Below are 15,073 nucleotides of genomic sequence, written 5' to 3'. Positions count from 1 at the left end.
ACTTGTACAGAGACAGGGGGAGACTGGAACTCATTTTATAGCCCAGCAATTTGATTTTTGTAGTTGACCCATAAATTGTAAAATAAATTAATAATCAAATAAATAAATAAATCAAATTTCCTATGAGTAGTATGTTTAATAACCCAACATTATGAGCGATAAGGAAAATGAGTCAATCATCATCAGCTAGTTACAGTAGAGCTGAATTGATCCCGTAATTGTTCACATACTGTAGAACAACAACAGACCTCTGCCTTCCACAGTGGCAGCAGCAATTCCTCTAAACACATCACTTCCTCCTGACTGTGTGTCTGACAGCAAAGGAAACATCTGATTCAGAGCAAAGAAATAAGGCTTGTCTGAAGTTTTTAGGACCAAATCAAGATAAGATTTATTTATGACACCAAAACATTTAGTAATTTTTAGCACTCCTTAATAGACAAAGTCTATGCCATAAAATCTAAAATATAATTTGTCACCATATTCATCTTACTGCTACTTGATATAGGGAATTGAAACTGCTGCTTGGTTCTGACTCTTCAGCCCCCACCCAACAGTAATTTGGGTTGATGGCTGCATTTGCTGCAGAGCAGCTAAAAGACCATCTCAGTGGATGGCTTTGCAACATTGTTTGTAAAACACTTATTCCTATCACACAGTCTACATTAAATGCCATCACAGGACAGTGTATCAACTTCATTTTTAGGCTTGTGCTGTATTAAAGTTAGCCTACCTACTGCCATTGTATACTGTGTAAATGGTGCTTTAGTGGTAGCTTCAAATAACAGGCAGACAAACTCGGATGCTCAAACTCAACTGGTGCACACAGCAATGAAACATTAGAGAAGTCACAGTGTGCATTCCATACCCTTACCATGACTACTACTTACTGTGTTTGTTTACTCTACGGTAACTCAGGTGGGCCAAAAAGTTGTATTTACTCAACTGACCTAAACACTATGTATACACCTTTGTTTATCTCACTGTGTCTGTGTTTTTCCTCTTTTATTTAGTTTAGTTGTTTTGGCACAGCTGCCAGCAGAAGTATCTAGTGCTTTCATTTTTTTTAGTCCTGCCTTAAACATACATAGGGCATCTTATCAGAGGCATGGTACTGTAAGTGGGAGAGGTGTACTGCATCTTGATGTTATTAGGATAGCTGGTACTTGAGGCGACTGTGGCTCAGTAGGAAGAGTAGTCGACTTGCAATCAGAAGGTTGCTCCTGCCATATGTCGATGTGCCCCTGGGCAAGGCACTTAACCTCAAGTTGCCTACCGATCTGCGTATCGGTGTATGAATGTGTGAGCGTTAGTGAGTGCGATTGGGTGAATGTGGCGCTAGTGTAAAGCGCTTTGAGTGGTCTGTATGACTGGAAAAGCGCTATATATGTTCAGTCCATTTACCATTTACCATTTACTTGGCCTCATGTGATAGGCTTGTTGTGGTCATATGACACACATAAAAACTGGCTGCAGAGGAAAGGTTGGCAGGGCAAGAGCGCAAATGTGACAGTGTTAACGTTGTATAATTCCACTTGCCTCATGCGTCAATGCAAATAGGAAATGGTGCCACTCTTTCTGTGTAGTTGAATATAGGGTGCTGGCTACTCACTGAAGCTGCAGAAAGCTGCACAAAAGTTGTGTCTACACCACAGAGAGTAAATAACTATTATTGATACATAAACTTGTTTTTATTAACTTATGTATACCAAGTATAATAAGTGCTTAGTGGGCAAGTGCCTGACACTGGTTTCTGTACATCCAGTTTATGTAAAAAACTGCATGCTAAAGTTAAAGGCTGATGTGGTGCTCTGTTAGTGTTCTCTATTTTTGACAAGCCTTGTGCACTGATCCAACACCGTTCTGTTCACACTCGGGTACATCATTTATGTTACTGTGTTCTTTTATTCTACTTTAAGAAATGTATTACTGTCAAAGTAATTACAGCATGTCTGTGAAAGCTGCATGAGAAGGTGTTGTAACCAAGCTATTTGTGATGAGTTATGTGCTCCAATCAAACAGTTATGTTCCCAAACAGAGGCTCCTTGTCTCCTTTACAAAAAAAAGAACAATGCAGAGTTGAGTGGTTAATTTGGGCCGGCCTGTTAGAGTGAGGTGAAGCAGAAACCGGTTACACAAAAGTAAGTGGGCAGAGCTGGGCCTGTATTCGGAGTTCTTCCTTGGGTTCCTGACTGTGCATAACATTTGAGATCCCACAGAAACATGCGGCACACTTAGGCTCACCAACATGAGGAGCCTAATAAGTCGTGCTTAGCCATTCTCAGGCTGCAGGTTGTCAAGGACTCCTTTGGCTATCGATTTTCCCTCTTCAATAACTAATGCTTCTCCTGACCTTGTGCAGAAGCTAAGAGGTGGTCCTCCAAATTAGAGCAGAGAAGTGGAATGAAGCATCAGCAACTGACTGAGATCAAACTGCCTCCAAAGATCCAATTAAAGCTACAGATATCAATGAGACGTTTAAGCCTTTTTATATAGCTTTGTGGGGGGCTCAGTTTAAAATTTTATGTTTTTCTTCAGGGGGCGGGCTGGAGATGACCTTTCTTTTCCCTAAGTTTAAAGCTGGATTCCTACACACATTAATATTTATTAGTCTCAGATGTTTCCTTGCAGATGGAAAATGAAGAGAATGAATGCCTTCAGATTCCTCAATTAAAAAGTACCGTTTCTGTTTATGTCCCTAAGACAGGAGCGGGTCACTTATGTTAATCATATCCGTTTTTTTCTTTTGTCCATCTTCATCTCACTCCCCACCACTACCACTCCATTTGCAGGTCAACGGCACTATTGATTTACACAAATCACCTAATCACTTAGGTAACATTTCTTTTTTTCCATCCCATGATTCATGCCAGGCAATGAAATCTCCCACTTGCCACTAATTAAGCATAAGGTCAGCCTTTAATCATCACCTGCTTGTGCAGCGTGAGTTGCTGCCCTTGCTGATTCAAAACCCTGCTGAAACGCACACAAGATGAGGCCTGTTGTGTGGTGGTGGTGGTGGTGGTGGTGGTGGGGGGGGGGGGGGGCATAGTTTTACTCCTGCTGAAATGAATGATTACAAGTTCTGTCATTTTAGTGGCTTGAAAGACATTATTTTTTTTTACTTTATGGAACAAAAAGTGTCAAGGAAATACCGATGGTGGGAGAAAATCCTTGGATTTGTGTCTACGGCTTCATAATTACCGCTGCCTGACTGAAACCTGGTTTTGTTTAAAAATTGTATTGCTTCTTATACTTTACATTCACACATGTCCACTGATAAAACACACTATTAATTTAACCCTAAAACCTGGTCTAGCAGTTTGCATTCGGTTTGTTTTAGTAGAATTTAATAGTCAATATCTTATCATATTTTTGTAACAGTAGAAATAATTGTTACTTTTTGTTTTAGATAAAATCAGTAGGACCATGTTATACATTTTCGTTTACATTTATGTATGAATACCATGAAACCATGTTAGCTCAACTCAAAGTTAAACAATGGTTAGAATCTCATGCTAGCTCATCTGTAATTCTAACCATTATGCTTCATAGTTGCTTAAACTTTAGAATGGCAAAATTTGTCAATGTATGTTTTATTAATCAAATAGAAGGACAAATCATCTGCACAATCAACAGCTTAACAAGATATTAGAATGTATTTAAATATTCTCAATCCAAAAGCATACCCCTTGGTGTACATTTAGAAACTACAAATTGAGATTAATTATAATCTGTCTCTGCTTAGTAAGCAAATGCATTTTATGGATGCAGACTATCCTCTATAGACCCCTCTGCTGGTCTCCCATTAGTAGCACAATAAAGACTAAAAGCACGTTCACTGTTTGTTTTATGAAATGAAAGAAATCCGGCTTATCCTCTAAGACATACCTAAAAAGGAACTTGTTTATAATTATCGATTAAAGGGGACATGTGCAAAATCCACTTTTGTTTTAGCCATTAAATGCACTTTTTTGTATACTTGGAGTCTGTAGGAGTGCAACAAAGTTGAATTTAGTCTCTCCAGGTGTTGTGCTTGAGATATCTTTATATTCTGTTCAATTCAGTTTTATTTATATAGCGCCAATTCACAACACATGTCGTGTGCGTTTGAGGCTTCCCGTCAGCTTGGGTCATCCAGACCACCAGGAGGCAGTCTTTGAGAGGGGGGTATTGTCACAATCTGTTTTGCTTCTCTGTGTAATCTTCCTGTCTTCTCGGAGAGGTTTTGCTGGTGGGCATGGTGTGCAGACAGTCCAATCTTGGGCTGCAGCGTTTTTAAGGAGCTGCAGGACAAACTTTCTTTGCCTGATGCTCCACGTTGAGTGGTAACTAAAGCCTCCGAGATACCAGTTCCCTAGTTCTTGGCAGAAACTTTGTAAGTTTTGTACAAACATTGAAGTAACCAAGTTCGTGTTTTTTGCTGCTCTCAGGTCGTGTGGATCACTACCCTGGATTCACTTCCTTCACCTTTGGACAGAAACCCAGGACGTCATCTACTGGCTGCCTCTGCAAGCTCCAACTATCCTCCAGCCTGCCTGCTTTCCAACTTTCACTGGGAGCACACCTTCTGACCCTCCGGATCCCTGGCCCACAAGTTGTGCCCTTATGCCCCTGTTATGTCTTTACACTCAATGCCATATGTCAGCACAAGGTCCAGATAATGAAGACAAAGTTGGGTAGGTTTGCTAATATTTTGAGCAAAGCCAGTTGAGTCTAAGATAGCATTAAAGGCTATATTTAGGCTATCACTTTCAGTGTCAACATGAATGTTAAAATCACCCACTATAATAACCTTATCTGTATTTAACACTAAATCAGATAAAACGTTTGAAAACTGACCTAAAAATTGAGAGTAAGGGCCTGGTGGGCGGTGCAAAACAACAAACTGAAGTGGTTTTAGTGCTTTGCAATTTGGATGAGGAAAACTGATGATTAAATATTCAAAAGAGTTGTAGCTATTAATTGGTGTGGGACTAATCCAATCGGACTGAAAGATGGTTGCTATTCCTCCTCCTTGCCCAGTATTTTGAGGTATGTGAAAATTTAAAATACATTGTGTCAGGTTCAAACCACCTAACAATACGTATAATAACACAGAAAAGAAGAGAGAGACAAAGTATTAGTTAATTTACTTGTACGAGGAGAACGGTCAGAGATGTGTTCAGTTACAAGTCTCCCAACCGCTCTGAACAGCATCTCTCCAAATCCTCTTTTTATTTAGGGTGGTCCCTAGTTACAATGAACATTAATCTCTGAAGGATGGGTAAACCACAGCTGCATCGTAAACAAGTCATAAACAGCTTTATCCATTAACAACACATTTACAACAGTCCTCTTTCAGCTTCCAGGGCCAGTTGCGCCTTTTGTTCAGTGTAATCAGCCTTCATCCTTATGACCTCCTCCTCAACTGGACTGCTTCCTTTTCCGCAAGCTCAGCTCCATTTATGATCTTTGCCTGCAGACAACTCATCACATTATTTACTCACACACATCTTGAATGATTATAAGATTAAATAGTTATGTTAAAAAATAGGAGAAAATATAAGAAATCTTTATTCAATTATTCCAACATTTCCCCCCTGTTTGTCTTATATTTGCTCACATTCTCATATCACTTAAACAGCCACTTCTCTCAGATTTTTAACTGTAAGATTATTTTCATGAGTACAAAGACAATTATACTCAGAGGTACTTACTGACATTTAAATCACAGAATCATATAGAAATGGATCTGGATACAAGCCAGAAAAGTGGTCAGTCCCATCCTCGTCATCTTCATCATCCTGATGTTTAAATAATGGATAGAGTTCTGTAACTCTGCTTTCCATAGGAGAAATAGCTGTGGTGATAAGACGGTTACGCAGAGTACAAAAGCAGGGAATTCAACAACATCCACACAATGTCAAAATTGCAGCAAACACTGCAAAGGAAATTATTACTGATGATACAAAAATTTTATACTTCCCAAACACATCCAGCCAGGAGTCCCACATCGAGGTGTCTACTCCAGAATGCTTTTTCATTTAGCCATTTAGAGATCTCAAACCGTCTATGGCTTTCATTTGGCTGCCATCAGCCAGCAGCAGTGTTGTTAGGTGTGAATGTGCAACATTGTTCTCCGAAAATAGCCCAAACTTCTCCTTTTTCAGCTAACAACATGTCCAAAGCAATTCTATTCTGGAATGCCACCAGGGAAGTTGAAGCCAATCGGTCATGGACAGTTCAAACCCACTTTGTGTCCAATTTCCTAGTTTTTGTTCATTGTAATGGATATAATTGATCCTGTCTACGTTTCTGTTCAACGTACACCACCAACAGATACTTGATTCAAATCTTGCAGCTACTTGCTCAGTTAATTTATCTTCATCTATAGCATCTATGTATGTAGAGTCTCCCTCAGTCTGCCAAGCTGCTTCTCTGCACTTTCTATCACGCCAATCATGTGGATTTAACACTAGATAGTCCATCTGTTACTTCATCTACTAACATAGGATATAACCATAAAGTAATTAAGCACAGAGTCCTGTTACTTTTGAAGGTGATCAATCAAACAACCTGTCGTCATCACACCACCACCAAATGTCTCCTCTAGAGACTGGTTTAAAACACTTATTTACTTTTACAATTGTAATACACCATACTGCAATGAGATTTCCCAATTTATTACCTCTCTCTGTCATATTTTATAGTTTCCAGTGGTGACTCGCTTATGGAAAACTGATTTATCCTCATCTGCTCTAATTACAGGAAAAACAGAATCCTTGTGCTAACACATTTCATTAGGATTAGTTTGATTCATTACTTCCATCACACACAGTTGTGGTATCACAGCTGGAATTATTTATAATAAAAGCCTTGAACCCAAACACACAACACAATCTTTTTTAGTCATGTTAGCCGCTTGCTCTACCATCAATAACCAGTTATTATTTGTTCCTGATACTCCAGTAATAACCTGGAACTAGTCATCTGTGGTTAACTTTCCTAACATAATTTTACTCTCTTCGCTTTGTTACCTGGATTGCATTATCAGCTTTATGGAACTTAAACAACTTCTTTTAATAACTAGCATAAGCAGTGGTGCACCACTCTGGTGTCCAATTGTTTCTTTCATCAGCTACCATCATGGACCATGAGGTGTCTCTTCTTGTCATTAGTTAAGTACCATTTATAACTTCTATAATCCTGCCCTTTCCTTTCTCGTTTGGTCAAGCTAATGAGTGGGATCAGCACCACAGCTATGGTTTTAGATTTCACGCACACTTGAATGCCATAAGTATAAGAAGTTTGTTCAATGCACATAGTTAGGTTATCTTGCCTACCTTGACTTAACGCTACTTGTTTCATATGACTCATAGCAGATGTTGTTACATTCTAATTCATCTTGACTGGTTTCCAGAAATACCAGAAAAATAAAAAATCAATATGAGGAAAAATATAAATGCCCAGCAACGGAAAGCATTGTTCATCCATCTAAAAGTCATTTTGGCTGAAATTTTGACTCCTCTAAGTGGTTCCAGTGTCTTAATTTTCTTCACTGACTTTCGGGTCTCTCCAGCCTCTAAATGTCTGGGTCCACCCTATTATCAGTCTATAAATCACTTCCCCTGACGGAGCTTTCAACCGAAATGATCTTTTTACAATGTGTAAGGTGAATCCAGGTTGATCTCTCAGCTATTTTTACTGCCCTGGCAGTGGTTAATAATACCTAATATGGGTCCTCCCACTTAGCTGAAATACCAATGTTTCTTCTTTACACTCCTTATTAACACCCAGTCTCCTGGTTCCACTAATTGGTTTTCCTGCTAGGAAATAGAACATTCCTCATAGCTTAAATTTATTTCTGTTGCTTTTCTAATATACTCCTCATATAATCAACTAGGTTAGCTTCTTCATCTAACTCCCACTGATTTCTGAACTGTGGTAATCTGTATGGTTTTCCAAATAACATTTCATAGGGTGTTAACCCTGAGGTGCTTGTAATGTTTAGTTGGAAATAGTTCTATCTATTTAGAAAATGCACCTATAATGACTAAACAGAACATTTTCCCTTCACTGTGATTTAACTCAATAAAATCCATATGAATTGTTTGAAAAGGGTATCTTAGTTTTGAAAATTGTCCCCTTCGTGGTCTTAAATTCCCTTGTGGATAATGTTTTACACATGCTAAACATGTTTTACAAAATGTTTTTTTTAATAAGAATTTTAGAATTTAATCAATATGTTATATAATATTAATATATCTGTCCTACTATTCCCCCCTGTTGAGACATTATGAAACACGATGGCTCAAATATTGCTTCCATTTATAGGTTCTTTGGTAGGACAGGTTTATTATCTGGTCATATATAGTTTTCATCTTTTAATTCAGCTCCATGTTTTTTCCACATTGCTATCTCCTGTAGTGAGCTTTGTTGTTGCATCTTTTCTAACACTATATCCATTGTCACCAATGCATATCCTGTTTGTGTCTTCTCCCTCTCATCTTTTTAGAGAAATCATTCACATAAACTATTTTGTGATCCTGCTAATCACTTCTAATTTATTCTTTCTTCTTTTTTTTTTTCTAATTCTGCAGTATTAATGCTGAAACTGCATAGGAAACTCTTAAGGTTAAAAGGTGAAACAACACTATTGTAGCACTGCAACTGTCATTTTAGGCTGCAATTACAGCTCTCACATAGTATGGTTGCACACACGCAACACTGTCTAGTTTTGAAGAGAAATAGGCTATTATTTTCATTTTATCTCCATGTTGTTGAACCACAACTGAAGTCATAAAATGTCCCTTGCAATCTATCATCTGAACAAACGGTTTACTATAGTCTGGTAATGCCAAAGCAGTACTGGAAACTAGAACTTGTTTTATGTTGGTAAATGCTTCTTCAGCTTCTACACTCCATTTCAGTTCAGACGTCATTTTCAGCTCTTCCTCATACATTAATTTGTTTAATGGAGTTACTATTTCTGCATAATTTGGCACCCAGTTTCTACAATAATTAGTTAGTCCAAGGAAGGACATAATTTGCTTTTTTGTTACTGGTTTTGGAACTTGTAATATTGCAGTCTTTCTTTCTTCTACAATTGTGCGTCCCCCTGCGCTAAGATTATGACCTAGGTATTTAACCTCATTTTTACACAACTAAAGTTTATTTTACTGACTTTGTGTCCCTCTTCTGCTAAATGTTTTAATAATGCTATTGTATCATTTTTACAAGTCTCCTCATCAGGAAAGGCTAATAGCACATCTTCAACATATAATCAACTCTGACTACCTCCTGGAGGGTCAAACTTGGCCATACTTGCACTCATTACCTGAAAGTATATAGTTGGACTTTCACAGTAGGCTTGAGGTAGCCTGGTATAAGTATATCTTTGTCCCTCAAAGGTAAATGCAAACCAGAACTGCCTATCTTTCCTGTTGATGGAGCTTGTTTTTTTTTAACTGGACAAATGGGGGTGTTACATGGTGAGTCCTCACATTTTATTATCACCCCTGCAGTTATTAAATCCTTTATTACTGGTTTTTTTCCTTCACGAGCATCATATTTCAAAGGGTATTGTTTTACACTGGGCCTGTATTCTGTTTTTGCTCTAATCTGAACAGATAATGCTCCTTTACTAAACCCACATCAGTAGGGTCTTTTGACCATAACTTATCAGGGACTTCATTCAAAAACTGTTCCTCCTGTTCAGTAAGGAATAATTCTCATTGTTGCTTTGTATGTAAATGTATCCCTTCCTGCACTGTCACTGTCCAAAATAATAATTTTCTAATTAATCCTGTGGATGTACTAGGTTCTGTATTCATTATTGTTACAAACCAGTCTGTGGCATCTTTTCCCCTCTGCACTATTCTCTCCATATCCTGCCACTTGAGTTCTTTATCCTTGAATAAAGATATTTGTGGAGGTGACCACATGTTGCAGAGCTTCCTAGTGTCTTCCTCTAACACTACTTCAGCAACTGATGTACTCTTCCTATCTGTATAAACATAAGTTACCATGACTTTTATAGGGGTTACTTTATTTAATACTTCTTCATAAATTGTATCCTGTCCAGGAGTATTTTTATACCACATGGTAATATGTAGATCATCTGGTGTCATTTGATCTTGTAGTCGAGTAATGACATTTCTTCCTTCTGTTAGTAAAGCTGTCCCTACGTCTAGGGGGCTTATTCAGAACATCCAGTTAATAGTGGTAATAAGGTGGTCCTACTCCTTTTTAACATCAACACCCTGATGTGTATTGTCTTTAATTTCCTCTGCTCACTCCTCTCTGACCCCTGCGGTTTTTTGTCCTCTGCCTCTAAATGTTTTTCTTCCTCTGTTGTTTTAATAATAAATCTGCTCTTCTTCTTCTTCTTGCTGAAAAAAGGTGTTGCCTATTTAATTATTTATTTATTTATTTCCTTTTTTTTTTTTTTTTTTTTTTATCCTTCATAACTTTTTCTGCATGGAGGGCATGATTTACATAGTCTTCTAGATTTGCTGTGGGGAACCCTATAAAATATCTCCTACCCAGGTATTAATTGCATCCCTGGAACCAGCATGTGGTGCATTTTTTTAACTGCTGTTAATAAGCTCCTTGCTCGTCTTCATCTTCTTGTAGACCACTATGTATTTTAAACACTTTTGTCAGTCTAATCCTATATTCTTCAAAGGTTATTCCTCTTTTTGTTTCACTCTGGCTATTAAAAAGAGTAAAATGTTTTCTAAGGTTACACAGAAAAAAAACCATGTCATGCCATGAACCTCCGTGACACGCTGTATCAACAGCCTTCAGCGTCTCAAAACAATAATAATAAAAAAATAAACACAAATAAAACATACAGCCATGGTGGGGATGGATTTATTCACCAAAGGGACTCATTTTAGTCCATCCAATCCTGTCAAACCTCATCAGATCTTTGGTACAAAACAAAAACTTTCCACCTACTCTTTTTACTCCCCTTCTTCTGTCCTGCTGTTCTACTTTGTAAATCCATCAAAAATTACTTCTTAGCCCTCTTACCTTTTCTGCTTTCCACAAAAACGTACATTCTTGTCTCCTGCATCACGTCTCTCTTTTTAGTTACTTTTAAGCAATAATCTACATCCTCATAACCTTCTTTGTCCATTTTTCTTAAATCACGTTTACTTTTAATGTACTTTTAATTATTGCATCCTATAGATCACCTAATTTTTTTTAGAGTTTAAACGACCATCATAATGATATGTCGTTATCCATTTATCTAAATATTTTAATTTTAATATTTTAAGTTGATCCTGTGCTTTCAAAAATTTCCAATCTTTACATTATTATTAATTTTAGTGTATTTAAATCACCCTTTTCCCACTTTTGTTTATTTAAATTTGGTCCAGCATATAAATACCTAGGGAATTCTAAATACTGAATTATTCTGCTCAGTAGGGTGACAGAAAAATCTCCTTTTGTGGTAATTCTCACTTCAACTCTTTCGAGTGGAGAATTCTTGCCTTTGCTTCCACAAAAGTTAGTCACTTAAAATCGCACCGCTTTGGTATGAGGCAAAACCTAGTGGTTTAAATCCTCCATTCATTTCTCACATGCACACATTTTAAACGCGGAATTTTCTTAGTATTCTTTTGTTGTTTAAAATACTTAAATGCGGATTTTTCTTAGTATTTTTTGTTGTTTAAAATACTTAAACGCGGACTCCGCCGTTGTGGAAACACGGAATTTTAGTATTACTTTCTTAATACTTATACTTTAAGCAGAACTCCGGCGCACTGCTGTTACCTGTTAGTGCCTAGGATTCACAGGGTTTGTTTACTTCACGCAATGACCCCCAGTCATTTGTCACACTTTTGTTTTAAATCCAGATTCAACTCACCACTTTGTCCTCTCCTCTCTCTCAGAGTTCCGTCAGCCGTCAGATCCCAGCGGGCGGGCAGAAATCCAGTCCCTGAAAGGGTCTGTGTGTCTTCCTGATGAAGACAGCCGTGCGCACGGTCTTTTCCTGGAGTCTACCGACCCGCTGGAACCATCAGGCGTAGTTGGAATCCGGCTCGAAAGGACCAAATTAATGTCAGGTTCAAACCACCTAACAATACGTATAATAACACAGAAAAGAAGAGAGAGAGAAAGTATTAGTTATTTTACTCATACGAGGAGAACGGTCAGAGATGTGTTCAGTTACAAGTCTCCCAACCGCTCTGAACAGCATATCTCCGAATCCTCTTTTTATTTAGGGTGGTCCCTAGTTACAATGAACATTAATCTCTGAAGGATGGGAAAACAACAGCTGCATTGTAAACAAGTCATAAACAGCTTTATCCATTAACAACACATTTCCAACAGTCCTCTTTCAGCTTCCAGGGTCAGTTGCGCCTTTTGTTTAGTGTAATCAGCCTTCATCTTTATGACCTCCTGAACTGGACTGCTTCCTTTCCCGCAAGCTCAGCTCCATTTATGATCTTTGCCTGCAGACAAACTCATCACATTCTTTACTCACACACATCTTGAATGATTATAAGATTAAATAGTTATGTTAAAAAATAGGAGAAAATATAAGACAAATCTTTATTCAATTATTCCAACACATTGACTCATTTATTGTAACATCTTCCTCTTGTTGCAGCCAGGTTTCTGTGAGACAAAATAAATCAATCTGATTGTCACAAATCAAGTCACTAACTAGCAAAGTCTTTGAAGAGAGAGATCTTATGTCTTTTTAGTCTGAGTTGTGTTTATTTTATGATTTCCTCATTTTAGATAATTTTTTAATCTATTCAATTTTGGGCATGGTCGAGTCTTAATAGGGTAATGGGGGGGTAGCGGTACAGAAGCTGCAGAGAGAAGTGTTAAACTATGACCCTGCTTCCTGGTCTGAACCCTGGGTTGTCAGAGTTAATGTTTGAAGTTCATGGAAAAACACAAAACAACAAGCAAGCTGTGTGAGTAGCAGTGCGTATAACGAGCTATGTGCAAAACAAAAGTTACTACCACTTTTATAACCTCGGATTTGCACGGGAATTACATGACCGGAAAATGTCTTACGAAGACGTGCCATACGTCCCTGCAAAGGTGGGATTCTCTAATTTACATTGGTACTGTCACTCCCTATCTGTCCTGGAAGAACGATCCGTACCATAACTCTTACTAAATTTTACATATGATTTTTTTATCCATTCATTATTCAACACATATCATATGTCAGCCTTATTGTTCTTTTCTGGACACAGAACACAATCCATGGGATTAACAGTGAAAATGTTTAATAAGGGTTTTTACAAAAAAATATTGTTAATTCTCTTTTAATCAAACTATTATTGAATATTACATCATCAGACTAATATGCTTTATTAAAATTAAAACATTTTGATGGGTAATATTTAATAACCTCCAAAATGATTTTTTACAGTGCATACAGATGACTATTATACTAGCAACTCAGGACCAGCTCTTTCCAACTGACTTTTATGTGCTATAAATGCCACTTTGGTCCTATGTGTGATGATTTAACCACTTTCGTGCTAGCCAAGAACTCCCCCTCCCTCTATACTCTGTTTCACACCCACAGACGCACATATAGTATTAGCTTTTTCGTATATAGCACTTTATAATGAGTGACTGTGGGCAGGGTTTTAACCTTTAGCTGGGAGTGTGCGAGGAGAGAGTGAAAGAGAAGCCTTTTTGGAGATATTTTCAGCGCCCGAAATGGAAGCTTTTGCTTTTGCTATATCTCACCCGCTGCAGACAAGTCACGGGTCGAGGAGGGCTACAGAGCCCATTATTGTTAATAAGAATGTTGTTGCACCGGGGATTTCCCCACAAACGTACTGCATTTTTACTGTAAAGATCATGTTGGACTGGCATCTTTCCAGCAGGTAGTTAACCCAGAATAGGGCACAGTTCACTTATGAAAGGGATCAATATCCCACACATGTATGACATCTTTATAAACCGCTCAATTTACTGTTAAGAATTAAAGCAGTGTGTTATTTACTCCAGGAGAAATTCATGTGCCATTTGGGAATTCTTACTGTGTCATTTATCAATTGCAATTGCCATTTACATCTTAGCATGCCTGGGAGCTGTTTCTTGATAAATTGAGATGGAAATGGGAAAGCCAGGCACTTTGAAAGGGACAATTTTTTCATTATTTCTACACAGGTCGGACATTTGCTGCTTTTAAAACACGTTCTCCACTCCAGTGAGTGTAATTCTGCTAAGCCGTGTGCCATTAAGACCAAGCAAACACGGCGTATTACAAAAGTATTCACATCCCTTCTACACTTTCCCTTTTGGTGATGTCATAAGCTTTAGTGTATTTTATTGATGTTTTATGTGATAAACCAATACAATGCATTGTTTTGAAGTATGCTGTGTATTTATATACAGCCCACTGTATGCCAGTGCAAAGCATTGTGCAGTGGTAAATAGAGTTCACCTGTGTGTAATTTAATCTCAATATAAATCCAGCAGTGGTGTGAAGGCCTCAGATGTTGAGAGAACAATGGAGAACAAAAAGCATCAAGGAACAAGGAACATAGCAGACAGGCCAGGGAGAAAGTTGCTGAGAAGTTTAAAGCAGAGTTAGGTTGTAAAACAGCAGCAAACCTATGAAGACATGGCCGTCTACCTCAACTGGAAGTCAGAGCAAGGAGAGCATTTTATTTTTCTAAATAAGGAAAGCTCTTGATCGTTCCTGGCTAGTACAAACCTCTGCACCGAGACTTTTAACTGGAACCAACAGAAGGACACACATGACCCCTGCCCTAATAATGTCTCTTCACTGCTTACCAGCTACTTTCAGAACATTTTTAAAAATCTCTATCTTTTACGGTTGAGTATGGTAGTGCAACATTACATCTATGAGCTGTTAAAGCCTCACAAATCAACACAGACCCTCGGGTCAATTAATCAGATCAGAAGCAGAGACTGTAGTCAGTCTCACACCCATGGAGATTGCTGCTTTTAAACATTCATCAATTTCAACGTGGAAAACACTTCCCTTCTCATTATTTATTGTTAATAGGTTTTTTCTTATTTTTTAAAACTTTATCTCTACAGCTTTAACTTATGTTTTCAGTTGCTGTATTCT

The sequence above is a fragment of the Girardinichthys multiradiatus genome, chromosome 15 (genome assembly GCF_021462225.1).
Source record: "Girardinichthys multiradiatus isolate DD_20200921_A chromosome 15, DD_fGirMul_XY1, whole genome shotgun sequence".
NCBI lineage: Eukaryota > Metazoa > Chordata > Actinopteri > Cyprinodontiformes > Goodeidae > Girardinichthys > Girardinichthys multiradiatus.
The sequence above is the reverse complement of the archived record's forward strand: the minus strand, read 5'-3'. Positions refer to the sequence as shown.